The sequence below is a fragment of the Pristis pectinata genome, chromosome X (genome assembly GCF_009764475.1).
Source record: "Pristis pectinata isolate sPriPec2 chromosome X, sPriPec2.1.pri, whole genome shotgun sequence".
Taxonomy (NCBI): domain Eukaryota; kingdom Metazoa; phylum Chordata; class Chondrichthyes; order Rhinopristiformes; family Pristidae; genus Pristis; species Pristis pectinata.
The window spans coordinates 12984923-13000472 of NC_067450.1; positions in this window are offsets into that span (position 1 = coordinate 12984923).

Genomic DNA, 15550 nt, shown 5'->3' on the forward strand with positions numbered 1-15550 from the left:
CACCTGCCGCCCTTGTCCTTCTGGGTGGCAGAGGTCACAGGTTTGGGAGGTGCTGTCGGAGTAGCCTGGGTGAGTAAATGCAGTGCATTGTGTAGACGGTGCACACTGCAGCCACCGTGCTCCGGTGGTGGAGGGAGGGAGTGTTTAGTGGGGGTGGATGGGGGGGGTCGATTGAGCAGCTGCTTTGTCCTGGATGGTGTCAAGCTTCTTGAATTGCTGCACTCACCCCAGAAAGTGGAGAATATTCCTTCGCACTTCCTGACTTGTACTTTGTAGATGGTGGAAAGGCTTTTGGGTGTCAGGAGGTGAGTCACTTGCTGCAGGATGCCCAGCCTCTGACATGCTCTTGAAGTTACGGTACATATGCGCCTGGTCTGGTTGAGTTTCTGGTCAGTGGTGACCCCAGTCTATTGATGGCAGATGTCGTGACTGTGAATGAGCCACACAGAGACTGGAGCCGCAGATATTTTTATAACCTTTCAGTTCAAAGATGATCAGATACACTTTCAATAGTTACAATTGCATGGTTTACTTCAACATGTTGGATGTAGACAAATGGAAGCTCCACAAATCCACAGAATTGCACTCTTACCATGGGAGCACATCTTAACTGACAAAATATACCCTGAATATTCAAGCACCTTTGCTGGGACAAACTGGTTCACAATGTTTGTCTAAAAGCTTTTGAGGACAAAACCCAGACACCCACATCATCCTGCTTTTACCACAGTGCTGTGAGGGGTGGCCCTCTGGATACACATACACCTCAAGTATCGACTGACAGAACAAGTATGACCATAACCGCATGTTATGTGATGAAATAGTGAGCCCTGTCACAATGGCACAAAGCTCAGGATGTCCCACGCTTAATGGCTGATTTCAATGCCTTGAATAAGCTTATTGTAATGATGGATGTCAAATTATTTAACAAAGCATATTTATACAAGTGTCATTGTTTGGGGTCATGGTTTGCATATCATCTTGAAGCAAACGTAAGATGGAGACGAATTTCTGTGGACAACCGAATTCAAAGGTAATGCTCCATATTCCCTCCTGACTGATGGATTGAGCAAGACAGTTAGAGTTTCTTTTTTTTCTGTTTACAAAGGTGGTTTGTTCAGTGATTATAAGAATCACATTAAAACAACACTACACTACCGCATGATACACACCATATACAGATTCAAACTAGAACACAGTCATGTCTATCCAGAACGCACTAAAGCCCCTGTGGCGCCCACTGGTCCTGGAAATCCCATATTGTACTCGTGGATAGCACATGCTCCTTCTCTAGAGAACTTAACACGGTTAAATGGACTTAATGAGGTCACATGGACTTGATGAGGTTACATGGACTTGACAAGGTTACGTGGACTTGATGAGGTTATGGGGTGGACTTGATGCGGTTACGGGGACTTGACGAGGACTTGAGATTACGTGGACTTGAGGACTTGACGAGGTTATGTGGACTTGAGGTTATGTGAACTTGACGAGGACTTGACGAGGTTACGTGGACTTGATGAGGTTACAGGGACTTGACGAGGACTTGACGAGGTTACGTGGACTTGAGGACTTGAGGTTACGTGGACTTGAGGTTACGTGGACTTGATGAGGACTTGACGAGGTTACGTGGACTTGATGAGGTTACGGGGACTTGACGAGGTTACATGGACTTGACGTGGACTTGACGAGGTTATGGGGACTTGACGAGGTTACAGGGACTTGACGAGGACTTGACGAGGTTATGGGGACTTGATGTGGACTTGACGAGGTTACATGGACTTGACGAGGACTTGATGAGGTTACGGGGACTTGATGAGGTTACGTGGACTTGGTGAGGTGACATGGACTTGAGGACTTGACGAGGTGACATGGACTTGATGAGAACTTGACAAGGTTACGGGGACTTGACGAGGTTACGTGGACTTGATGAGGACTTGATGAGGTTACGTGGACTTGACAAGGTCACATGGACTTGACGAGGTTACGTGGACTTGACGAGGACTTGACGAGGTTATGGGGACTTGAAGACGACCTGACGAGGTTACGTGGACTTGATGCGGTTACGGGGACTTGACGAGGATGACGAGGTTACGTGGACTTGAAGACAACTTGACGAGGTTACGTGGACTTGACGAGTTTACAGGGACTTGACGAGGTTACATGGACTTGTGGTCATCATTGCAATACGCTGCATTTGAGGAAGTTGTAACAGGGAACTCTATAAACAGTGTTAAGTTTGACCAATTTTGTACCTCAGCAGAACGATCTGGGGCCTGCCTGTTTCTTTTTCCTGATGCATCAGCCATATTTAGCTCTGAATAACCCATCTTGTTGCTGAAGGTTCGAGCCTCCGAATCATTGAACAGCTCCATTCTTTCAGAGTCAAAGCCTTTGGTGAGTTTGAAAAGGCCATGTACAGTACCTGGCGCCGATCCCTGCCTTTCCCTTGTTCTCACACAGGGAAGATCACATCCACTGTGCCTTTGGATAGATGGAACCCACACTGGGATTCAGGGAGCAGGTCTTCAGCCTCTCGGGGGTGGTGGTTGAGGAGGAGCTGGAGGTGACTTTCCCTGTGACAGACAGCAGGGAGACCCACCTGTAGTAACCACCGTCGGACCTGTCTCCTCTCTTGAAGATGATCACAATCACGGCACCTCTGAGGTGCCCTGGAAAAAATCCTCCTCTTTCCAGATGTGGGCGATGAGTCTGTGAATTTGTGACCGATGGTCTTCACCAGTGAATTTTAGGAGCTGAGCGTGGATACAGTCTGCTCCCGAGGCCTCGTTATGTTCAGGTTGGGTGATGGTCTTCGTGCTGGTCAGGAGTGGCAGTGAGGCTGGACCGGAGAGGCTGCTGTAGGGTGGAGTTGAGGGCACGCACACCAGGGACCGAGTCACAGTTGAGGAGTTCCTCCAGTGGGAATTGACTCCCTCTCTTTCCCTGATGAGTTCACCCCCCATTCTGTGCGTGTCATGGCTGTCAACAACTTGCTGAGCCTACTGCCCCTCTCCCACGCACCATCTATTCTTTAGATCACACGTTTTCTGCTGGACTCCAGTCTTCAGGTACCTGTAAAGCTGCTCCTTTTGCCCTGAGGCATGGTGAGACTTTGCATCCAGGAACACCTTGTGTTTGTGGTTAACTACCTCATTCACATGGCATAATTCCTCGCTCTTCTTGGTTGAGAAGTCAAGAGTCTCATCACGGGTGTCAATTATGGCAGACTTCAGGGCAGTCCGTACCCTGTGGACATGTGTGACTCCAGCAGTCGACAGGTTTCCTGAGGCACTGTTTGTGTAGAGCCAACTTTGTGAGGTCCTTTAGAGCTTTGACATTGATCTTATGGTAACACTTCAGCCGACGCTGATGTGCTGTGGCAAGGTTGGTGGAGGGAATGGTTGGTTGGTTGAGTCGGTGGTAAGGAAGGCAAGTGCAATGTCAGCATTCATTTCAAGAGGACTAGAATATGAAAGCAAGGATGTAATGCTGAGGCTTTATAAGGCGTTGGTCAGACCATATTTGGAGTATTGTGAGCAGTTTTGGGCCCCGTATCTAAGGAAGGATGTGCTGGCATTGGAGAGGGTCCAGAGGAGGTTTATGAGAATGATCCCAGGAATGAAAGGGTTAACGTATGAGGCCCCTTTGATGCCTCTGGGCCTGTACTCAATGGAGTTTAGATGGAAGAGGGGGGATCTCATTGAAACCTACTGAATATTGAAAGGCCTGGATAGAGTGGACGTGGAGAGGATGTTTCCATCAGTGGGAGAGTCTAGGACCAGAGGGCACAGCCTCAGAATAAAAGGACATCCGTTTAGAACAGAGATGAGGAGGAATTTCTTTATCCAGAGGGTGGTAAATCTGTAGAATCATTACCACAGACGGCTGTGGAGGCCAAGTCACTGGGTGTATTTAAAGATAGGTTCTTGATTAGTCAAGGCATCAACAGTTACAGGGAGAAGGCAGGAGAATGGGGTTGAGAGGGAAAAATAAATCAACCATGATCGAATGGTGGAGCAGACTCGATGGGCCGAATGGCTCAGAGTTGATGAGCTGGAGTCGCAGCTACAAACACTGCGCAGCATAAGGGAGGGAGAGAGTTATGTAGACACGGTGCATCAGGTGACAGTCACCTCCCCTTAGGGTAGGTACATCTGAGGTTCAGGAGGCAGATAGAATGGTGACGGTCAGGGGAGGGAAGAGGAAGAAGAAGTCAGGCAGGCAGGCAGGACAGAGAGCCCCGGAGGCTGTTCCCCTCAGTAACAAGTTTTCTGCCTTGGAAGCTGTTGAGGGGGATGACCTGCAGGGGCCTAGCTGCAGTTACCAGGTCTCTGGCACTGGGACTGGTACTGCTGCTCAGAAGGGAAGGGTGGGAAAGAGACATGCGGTAGTGATAGGGGACTCGATAGTCAGGGAAACAGACAGGAGGTTCTGTGGCAGTGAGCATGAATCCCGGATGGTATGTTGCCTCCCAGGTGCCAGGGTCCGGGATGTCACTGATCGGGTCCACAGAATTCTTGAGTGGAAGGGAAAGCAGCCAGAAGTTGTGGTCCATATTGGCACAAATGACATGGGTAGGAAGGGGGAGGAGGTCCTGAAGAGTGAGTTCAGGGAGCTAGGCAGAAAATTGAGGAACAGGACCTCAAGGGTAGCAATCTTGGGATTGCTGCCAGTGCCACGTGATGGTGAAGGTAGGAATAGGAGGAGGTGGCAGATAAATGTGTGGCTGAGAAGCTGGTGCAGGAGGGAGGGTTTTAGATTTCTGGATCATTGGGATCTCTTCTCGGGAAGGTGGGACCTGTACAGAGAGGACGGGTTACACCCGAACCAGAAGGGAGCCAATATCCTTGCGGCGAGATTTGCTAAGGTGGTACAGGAGGGTTTAAACTAGTTTGTGAGGGGGAAGGGAACCGGAGGAGTAGGTCAGAGGAAGAAGGGAATGGGGAAAAGTTAGATCAAACAGGTAGAGAGGCTTTGGGGAAGGAGAAGCAGAATACAGGCTGTAGAAGTAGTAAGGTAGAAGGACTGAAGTGTGTTTACTTAAATGCAAGAAGTATCAGGAATAAGGGGGATGAACTGAGGGCTTGGATAAGTATGGGGGACTCTGATATCGTGGCTATTACTGAGACATGGCTAACGTCAGGAGAGGAGTGGATATTGAATATTCCTGGTTTTCGGTGTTTTAAGAGGGATAGGGAAGGGGGGAGAAGAGGTGGAGGGGTGGCGATACTGGTCAGGGACACTGTTATGGCTGTGGAAAAGATGGATGTTGTAGAAGGATCATCTCTAGAGTCCGTATGGGTGGAGTTAAGGAACAAGAAAGGAGCAGTTACTCTACTAGGAGTATTCTATAGGCCCCCTGGTAGCAGTAGAGATATAGAGGAGCAGATTGGCAGGCAGTGTTTGGAGAGAAGCAGAAATAACAGGGTTGTTATAATGGGAGACTTCAACTTCCCAAATATAGACTGGAACCTGCTTAGTGCCAAAGGTTTTGATGGGACAGAATTTGTTAAGTGTGTCCAGGAGGGATTCCTGACACAGTATGTTGACAGGCCGACTAGAGGGAATGTCATGTTAGATCTAGTTTTAGGAAATGAACCGGGACAGGTGAAGGATCTATTGGTGGGTGAGCATTTGGGGGACAGTGACCATTGCTCCATAACCTTTAAAATTGTCATGGACAGGGACAGGTGCAGAGAGGACAAGAGGTTTTTCAATTGGGGAAGGGCGAACTACGAGGCTATAAGGAGAGAACTTGGGAGTGTAAATTGGGATGTCCTTTTTGAAGGAAAATGTACCATGGGGATGTGGTCGATATTCAGGGATCTTATGCAGGATGTTAGGGATAAATATGTCACGGTGAGGCAGAGAAGGAATGGCAGGGTGAAGGAACCGTGGGTGACGAGAGAGGTGGAACGACTTGTTACGGAGAAGAAGGTAGCATACGTGAGGTATAAGCAGCAAGGTTCAGACAGGGCCCGTGAGGAATATAGGGTAGCGAGGAAGGAACTTAAGAAAGGGCTGAGGAGAGCTAGAAGGGGACATGAAAAGGCTTTGGCTAGTAGGGTTAAGGAAAGATCCCAAGGCCTTTTCAAGTACGTGAAGGGTAAGGAGGATGGCTAGGGTGAAGGTAGGTCGATTAAGGCAAAGTGGGAGAATTTGCCTGGAGCGGCGGAAGTGGGAGAAGTTCTGAATGAGTACTTCTCTTCAGTATTCACCAGGGAGAGGGGTCTTGATGATGCAGAAGGGAGTGCTGGTAGGGGTAATGTTCTCGAGGTTGTTGATATCAAGAGAGAGGATGTGTTGAAGTTGTTAAATAATATTAAGACAGATAAATCTCTGGGGCCTGACGGGATTTTCCCCAGGCTGCTTCGAGAGGCTAGGGAGGAGATTGCTGAACCGCTGGTAAGGATCTTTGAGTCCTCGTTGTCTACGGGGGTGGTGCCGGAGGATTGGAGGATTGCGAATGTGGTTCCCTTGTTCAAAAAAGGTAATAGGGATAGGCCAGGGAATTATAGACCGGTGAGTCTCACGTCTGTGGTGGGTAAGCTGTTAGAAAGGATCCTAAGGGATAGGATTTATGAACACCTTGAGAATCATGGACTGATTAGGGACAGCCAGGATGGCTTTGTGAAGGGAAGATCTTGCCTCACAAGCCTGATAGAGTTCTTTGAGGAGGTGACCAGGAAGATTGATGAGGGCAGTGTGGTGGATGTGGTTTACATGGATTTTAGTAAGGCATTTGATAAGGTTCCTCATGGTAGGCTTCTTCAGAAGGTCAGAGGCCGAGGGATCCAAGGAAGCTTGGCTGTGTGGATTAGGAATTGGCTTGTCTGTAGAAAGCAGAGGGTTGTGGTGGAGGGAGTGCCCTCGGATTGGAAGGCAGTGACTAGTGGTGTCCCGCAGGGATTGTTTCTGGGACCTCTACTTTTTGTGATATTTATAGATGACTTAGATGAGGGGGTGGAGGGCTGGTTATGTAAGTTTGCGGACGACACTAAGATAGGCGGTGTTGTGGATAGTGTGGAGGGCTGTCGGAGCTTACAGAGGGATATTGATAGGATGCAGAGCTGGGCTGACAAGTGGCAGATGGAGTTCAATCCGGAGAAGTGTGAGGTGGTACACTTGGAAGGACAAACTCCAGGGCAGAGTACAGGGTAAACGGCAAGGTACTTGGCAGTGTGGAGGAGCAGAGGGATCTGGGGGTTCATATTCACAGTTCATTGAAAGTTGCCTCACAGGTGGAAAGAGCAGTTCAGAAGGCCAATGGGATGTTGGCTTTCATAAGTCGTGGGATTGAGTTTAAGAGCTGCGAGTTATGATGCAGCTTACAAAACTCTAGTTAGGCCACATTTTAGAGTACTGTGTTCAGTTCTGGTCGCCTCATTATAGGAAGGATGTGGAGGCATTGGAGAGGGTGCAGAGGAGATTTACCAGGATGCTGCCTGGATTGGAGGTATGAATATGAGGAGATGCTTAAGGTGCTAGGGCTTTATTCACTGGAAAAGAGGAGGATGAGAGGAGACATGATAGAGGTATATAAAATATGAGAGGAATAGATAGAGTAGACAGTCAGCGCCTCCTTCCCAGGGCACCAATGCTCAAGACGAGAGGTCATGGCTTTAAGGTTATGGGTGGGAGGTTCAGGGGAGATGTCAGAGGGAGGTTTTTCACCCAAAGAGTGGTTGGTGCATGGAATGCGCTGCCTAGGGTGGTGGTGGAGGCAGATACATTGAACAGGTTCAAGAGCTTGTTGGATAGGCATATGGAGGAACGTGAGATAGAGGGATATGCGAGAGGAAGGGGTTAGGTAGTGTGAGGGTGGTCTGATGGACGGCACAACACGGTGGGCCGAAGGGCCTGTTTTGTGCTGTATGGTTCTATGGTTCTATGTCTTATGGCCTTATGGTAATAGAGCCGATCAGGAGGTGGTCAGTCCGGCAGTCACTGGTACTTGTCACAGCACCGGTGATGCGAACATCCCTGTCACAATATAACACTTGCAAGTGTTTGGCTCAGAGATACTTCCATGATATTGCCACGTTCCTCTGACGAAATATGATAAAACTGTGGTCTTCCCTGCTCTTCGTCCGCTGATCACACCTTACTGGAGTGCTGCATCTTTTCCCACTGAGGAGGATCACGCTGTTTCCCTTTGGTCCGCCAACTTCCATCACCCTGCTCCTGATTGAGGGTAAGCTGGTCTTATGCTAACGAGGAATGGTCAGACACGCTGGGCTTGTATCCGGGCTTGTAAAATGCTATGTGCCTCTGTCAGTCGGTCTGGACGGTGGTTTACAGGCCCTGTCCGAGACTGTGGGGGGCGAGGCGGGTGTTGTTGTGTTTACCTGGATGGTCGGTAATATTATGTTCTTTATGTGGTCTGAGATGGAAAATGATTTGAGGAGTGTGTGAAATATGCAATAAAAACAAACTAACTGTAAAAAAGGAGTGGTACTGAGGGAATAGCACACTGTGGGAGGGGCAGTACTGAGGAAACCCAGCAGTTTGCGAGGGGCAATACTGATCCCTGGTCTCTCTATGCGGGAGTTCTCCCCCTTTACATTGGGGACCTGGGGTGGAGGGTGTTGCACAGGGCCGTGCCGTGCAACCGGCTTCAGAGCCGGTTCACCGACACCCCGGCTGCCTGTCACTTCTGCAGCCGGGAGGAGACGGTGTACCACGCGTACGCGGAGTGCGAGAGGTTGCAGCCCCTCTTTGCGTACCTGAGGGGGCTGCTGCTTAGGTTCTGGCTGCACTGCAGCCCGACGCTGTTGGTTTACGGGCACCAGGTGCGGCGCGGGGCAGGGCGCGCGGAGGATCTCCTGGTGGGTCTTGTGCTGGGCCTGGCCAGGCTGGCCATCCACGGGACGCGGCGGCGGGCGGCCGAGGTCTCCGGCCGGTCCGCCTGCCTGCCTGTCTTCCGTGCTTACGTGCGCACGTGGGTGTCCTCGGAGAGGGAGCGCGGGGTCTCCGCGGGCACCCTGGCTGAATTCCGCGCTCAGTGGGCCCCTCAGGGGATCACGTGCGTCGTGGACGGTTCCAATGTGATTCTGATCTGAAGTGTTGTGTGTTACGGTAGCGGGCGTAGTGTTGCGTGTGTGTCTCGCAGGTATTAGCTTGCTTAGTTGTTTCTTTCTGTATTAGATGCACTGTATTGATATTGGTTGTTTTTTGTAGTGCTTTTAGCAAATAAACGTTTTGTAAAAAAAAGGAGCGGTACTGAGGAAACCCAGCAGTTTGCGAGGGGCAATACTGATCCCTGGTCTCTCTATGCGGGAGTCCTCCCCCTTTACATTGGGGACCCGGGGTGGAGGGTGTTGCACAGGGCTGTGCCATGCAACCGGTTTCAGAGCCGGTTCACCGACACCCCGGCTGCCTGTCACTTCTGCGGCCGGGAGGAGATGGTGTACCACATGTACATGGAGTGAGAGAGGCTGCTGCCCCCCTCCGTCTATCTGAAGGGGCTGCTGCTCAAGTTCTGGCTGCACTTCAGCCCGACATTGCTGATCTACGGTCATCCGGTGCGGTGGGGGGGGCGGGTCGCGCACGGGATCTCCTGGTGGGTCTTCTCCTGGGCCTAGCCAAGCTGGCCATCCACGGGTCCCGATGGCGGGCGGCTGAGGTTTCCGGCCGGTCCGCCTGCCAGCCCGTCTTCCGGGCTCACGTCCGCGCGCGGGTGTCCTTGGAGAGGGAGCACGCGGTATCCGCGGGCACCCTGTGTGAATACCGCGATCAGTGGGGCCCCCCCAGGGGATCGCGTGTGTCGTGTATGGTGTGAACGAGATTCTCATCTGAAGTATCGCGGGTGCGTTTTGCAGTAGTTTAGTTAGCGTGATCTGCTGTAGTTCTGCGTCTGCTTCGTTCTTTTTATCGTCTTAGTTGCTGTAGTTTTTAACACTATGTCATTTTGTAGTGCTTTTAGCGAATAAACTTTTGTGTAAATCAAAATGAAGCATAAAATTGGATTGAGACTAATGGGGAACTGGCTGGTCCTGGTTCAGTGCTGGTTACTGGGTGTAAGCCTCCCCTGCCAACATGCTTTCAAATAGGTTTTTGAAAAATGTTCTGTTTTTTTCTCGCAGGGAACCTGATTTAATGTGGAGCCAAACAGGTCCATGTTTTAGTGCACCAAATATAGTGAAATCCAAGTTACAGGCATTAATGTGAAATGGAGTTGTTAATTTGTTCTGATCATAAACATAATTTCCAACATATCCCCCTTGTAAACACAGGATTTGCAATTGTATAACCTTTTCATACACTTTATTTCCTGCAAAATCAACTCCTCCAAATTTCATCAAACAGCAGTGCCGAGCACCTGAGCTCCGTCCGCCGTGACCTCCTGGATCTCCCCAGTGGCAGCCATTTTAATTTCCCCTCCCCATTCCCACCCCGACCTGCCTGTCCTCGGCCTCCTCCACTGCCAGGGTGAGGCCAAACACAAACTAGAGGAATAGCCCCTCATATTCCCCCTGGGGAGTCTACACCCCGATGGCATGGACACCGAATTCTCCAACTTCTCCAACCTGCTCTCCCTCTGTCCCTTTCCTCTCTCCTCCTGATCTCCCCAGTTCCTCCTCCACCCACCCCAGCCCCCACCACCCTGTTTCTTTCCCCTCCCCCACCCCCTGCCCATCACCCACACACCCCTCCCACTGGGTCCCCTCCCCCCACTGTTCCCATCTGCCCTCCCCACCTCCCTTATTTGGTTCCAGGCTCCACCTTCCTCTCCTATCAGATCCCACCATCTGCAGCCCTCTGTCACCTCCACCCCTCACCTCCCAGCCTCTGTCACTAGCTCATTCCTGCATTAGGGACATCTCCAAACCCTACCCTCAAGGAAAGGAGACTTCATCTCTTCTCCTCCAGTCCCCAGGAGTGACCACAGACATCTGTCTGCACTGCAGGTTTACCCAGAATACAGGCAGTCAGAGACTGCAGTCATGTCCGTATATAGACTCCCCTGGAAACCTCCTGCGAGAAACACCTGGCTAACCCCTGGAGAGTCTCCATGATCTACTTGTTCAAAGAGTATGTCTGCTGTTCCTTATCAGTCCCTCTGAGCTCCTGTGAGCAGTCTCCCACCCCACTTCCAACCATCCTTCAGTCACAGCACTCTCCAGTAACTGGAAGAGTGTTCCGTGCATCATGGTATATCCCTTTAAGACCCGATTGCAAAAATCACCAAGTTCCTGGGTTACCTGCTGAGGACGAGAGGGAATGCCAAGCTGAGAAAGACACTGCCCGTGTTTGAGAGGCATTCCGTAATGAAACCCAATGGCGCTATTCTGTGAAGGCCTTGATCTTCAAGCAACTTTCACAAGCAGCATTAGGGCGACCTGCAACAATGCAAAGCAAAGCAAGGCTTAGTGTGGAGTAACTTCTGGGCTGTTGAATTTATATAGCTCCTTTAGAAAGGTTGTACTCTGCACCGAAATTTGGTTTCATGACAGCCAAAGGCACCAACTATCAGGAGGCGGAAATTAAAATACCTGTTAAATGCCTATTTAGAATTTCTAGAGTAGTTAATCTGTGTCACTTCTAACATGACTTTAACCTGACTCTTCTCAACTTTCAAAGCTTTTTAAAGAAATTATTTTGGGATACATTGTTCATACAGCAACTGGTATGTTAATGGTACGCTGGAACACGCTGGCTTCCAGAAATACTTGTTTAGTATGAGCATAATTTACAAGGGTTATCAGCACGGATGAATGACATCATGGCATCACAATCATTTACTTTCCGTGTCCTGGTGCTCTATTTATTGTATTCACCCTGGGCTGCGTCACAATGAATACAATAGATCACCGAGACACTGAAAGTACATTTTAAATAAATTCTTTGCTTGTCAGATTGTTAGATAATTATTTCTTTCTGCAGAGGTCAGCTGGCTTCCCAAATCTTGTGATCTGGTCCCCTGGGCCTGCACGGAACATTAGACTCTCTCAGCGTGTGCTTGAATGGGTCACTGAACATGGCAGGATGTAAAACACGGGAGCTCAGACTGTGAACGTTGACAGTGAATCATGGAGGGGAGGGGAGGGGAGGGGATGGGAGGGGGAATATTACCATCCAGCCCAACCTCATTTCTGTAGGTGTACTTGCTGATGCTTTTTGTCACATAGTAATTGGAGAAACAGGGAGTCTTGGGCAAATCTCCCCTTCCACCTCCAGAGTCCCCGTTGCTGGTTTCAACCTTACAGTAGAGGAGAGGGGAAGAGAGGCAAATAAGCAGCATCTCCAGAAAGCACATTAAGTGCAGAAATTCACCAAGAAAACAACATAGGAGAAGGTCATTCAACCCTTGAGAGGTTCCCACCACCTAATAGGATTGTGTCTGATCTGCATGTGCTTTTAAAGCAAGAACAATAAAATGACCGTCATAAAATCAGAGAACATTTCTGATGTAGGAGGAGGCTATTCAGCCCATTATATCCGTGCAGTTAAAAAAAGCTCCCCAGCCTAACCCCACCTCCCAGCACTGGGTCCGTAACCCTGCAGGTTATGGCTCTTGAACTGCACACCCAGGCACTGTTTAACGGTGGGAAGGGTTTCAACCTCTCTCACCCTATCAGGCAGTGAGTTCCAGGCTTCCCCAACCACTGGGAAGGGGGAGGGGAGGGGGGGATATATTTTTCCTCCCCTCTCCTCCGATCCTTCAAACAATGCTATTAAGATAAGGTACCTTTAGTACATCGAAATATGTACATCGAAACACACAGTGAAATGATCTTTTGTGTAGAGTGTTCTGGGGGCAGCCCGCAAGTGTCGCCACGCTTCCGGGACCAACATAGCATGCCCACAACTTCCTAACCTGTACATCTTTGGAATGTGGGAGGAAACCGGAGCACCCGGAGGAAACCCACGCAGACACAGGGAGAACGTACAAACTCCTTACAGACAGCGGCCGGAATTGAACCTGGATTGCTGGCGCTGTAATAGCGTTACACTAACCACTACACGACCGTGCCTGCCCTGTCACTAGTTTCTGACTCCCTTGCTAAGGGATATAGATCCTTAATATTTACTCCTTCTAGGTACTTCATCATTTTATAGACTCAGTTGTCTCTCAGCCTCCTCTGTTCCAAAGAGAACAATCCCAGTCCATTCAATTTCTCCTCAGAGCTACAATTTTCCAGTCCTGGCAACATCCTGATAAATCTCTTCTGCACCCTTTCCAGTGTAATCTCACCTCTCCTGTAATGTGGTGACCAGAACTGTACCCAGTGCTCCATCTGTGGCCTGACGAGTGCTGTATACAGTTCTAGCATAACCTCTCTGCTCTTATATGCTCTGCCTCAGTATGCGGAGTATGCGGGCTGTGGGTTTGCGAGGAGGGTATGGCGAAAGATGCAAGGGTCCTTGTCACGGTTCATCCCCAGCAGCTGCGTAACAGAGGATTCTCTGATCTACGGGCTGTTCCCGGGGACACACGCAGAGACGGACATCAACTGCTGCTGGAAGGTCATCAACTCGGTGAAAGACGCCCTTTGGTCTGCCCAAAACTTGTTGGTCTCCCAGCACTGCGAGATGTCCGTAGGGGAATGCTGCCGGCTGGCACATTCCAGGCTGCAGGAGTCCATGCTGAGGGACACACTGAAGCTGGGCGCAGCCAACGCAAGGGCTCGGTGGGGAAGGACTACAGTTTAGGGGTCTTCTTCCACTGGAGAGGGAGGGGTGGGGTCAGGCGAGAAAGCCCCTTAAATATTGTAAATACGGGATTGGGGTAGCCCCCAGGGAGCCACATGAGTGGCATCGGTATTGTTTTTTATATAAGGTAACACTAATGAATGATCCGAACACAAATGTAAAGGTTTGCACTGTTTTATTATTGTATATAGTTGGTTTTTTGTGATGAATAAAGTTTATTTTGGAATAAAAAAATATGCTCTGCCTTGGCTAATAAAGGAAAGTATCCCTGATACCTTCTTCACCACCTTGTTGACCTGCCCTACTACCTTAGAAATGGTCGGTCCTGGTACAAACAGAAAGAAAGAGAGGGTTATCCAAAGCTGGAGAACTCAATGTACAATCCTGCAGGCTGCAACATGTGAAAGATGAGCAGTTGTTCCTCGTTGTATCACAGGCCTTGAATCAAGCAGGTTAAAAATTCAGTCTTTGCAGTCGCATTCTGAAGCAAGCAAAGGTAGACGACGAGAAGTTGTGATATGGAATGCAGCGTTTGAGGGCTGAAGGGGCGGAGCAGATTTAATAGCACTTTCAACTGGGAATTAGATAAATACATGAAAGGGAGCTATGCTCTGTGGTATGGGAAATGGCCGGAGGACAGGTATGTTCTGATGGGAATGCTTGTTGAACCATTGGGTTGTGTGGGATCCTGCTGTGCTACACTATTCAATGATCCAATGATCTGACAATAACAGCCTGTAGTCAGAGGTGTGTAAATCACACAAATCCATCTTGTATTCAGCTGTGTGGTGGAGGAGATTCAACAAACTGCTCTTCAGCCATTTTCCCAGCACAAAATGTGGTTCCTCTCCTAAAGAGCTGAATGTCTGGAGCTGGAGAGAGAGGATCACCCATACCGGTCACCCCAGGCGATCCCTTCTTCTCCACCTACAGTTACCACCTCTGGCTGGACACTTCCTGGGAGGCGTCATCACACCACCTCCAGCCGGCAATGTACCACAGAAAGCATCTGATCCGGATGCATCACAGCAACTGCTCTGCCCGGGACCCCAACAAACTGCAGAGAGTTGTGGACACAGCCCAGTCGATCATGGAAACCAGCTTCTCCTCCACTGACTCTGTCTACACTTCCCGCTGCCTCGGGAAAGCAGCCTACATAATCAAGAACCCCTCCCATCCCAGACATTCTCTCTTCTCCCCTCTCCCATCGGGCAGAAGATACAAAAGCTTGAAAGCACGTACCACCAGGCTCAAGGACAGCTTCTATCCCGCTGTTATCAGACTCTTGAACGGACATCTTGCACAATAAAGATAAGCTCTTGATCTCTCAATCTGCCTTGTCATGGCCCTTGCACTTTACTTGTCTGCCTGCACTGCACTTTTTCTGTAACTGTAACACTATATTCTGCATTCTGTTTTCCTTTTCTACTTCCTCGATGTACTTATGTATGGAATGATCTGTCTGGATGACATGCAAACTAAAGCTTTTCACCATATCTCAGTACATGTGATAGTAATAAACTACTTACCAATTACCCTGTCATTGGGCAAGCCTTGCACGATGTCTCCCTGTGTATCCTGGAAAGACCAGAACCAATCAGCTTTTTATCACCAGATCAAAAATTCCTGAACTTGGTCAAACAACCATTTCTTCCCATTTCTCATGATTTCACAACTAAAGTGTTCAAAGAAAATCAACACAGTTTTTTAAGGTCCCTATCAATTTTCCATTGCGTTGGGCAATCTTGCAAGGTGGGAAATGTTGCTCCTTAGGCTTGTTGAGTGATGCTTCTTGGAGATGTGATAAAGTACCAATGAAGCTTATATTCTCTTCGTCCTTGGGGTGACCTGCACTAATGAGCCTTGGACCTTTGGTATCTAAGCAAAGCTC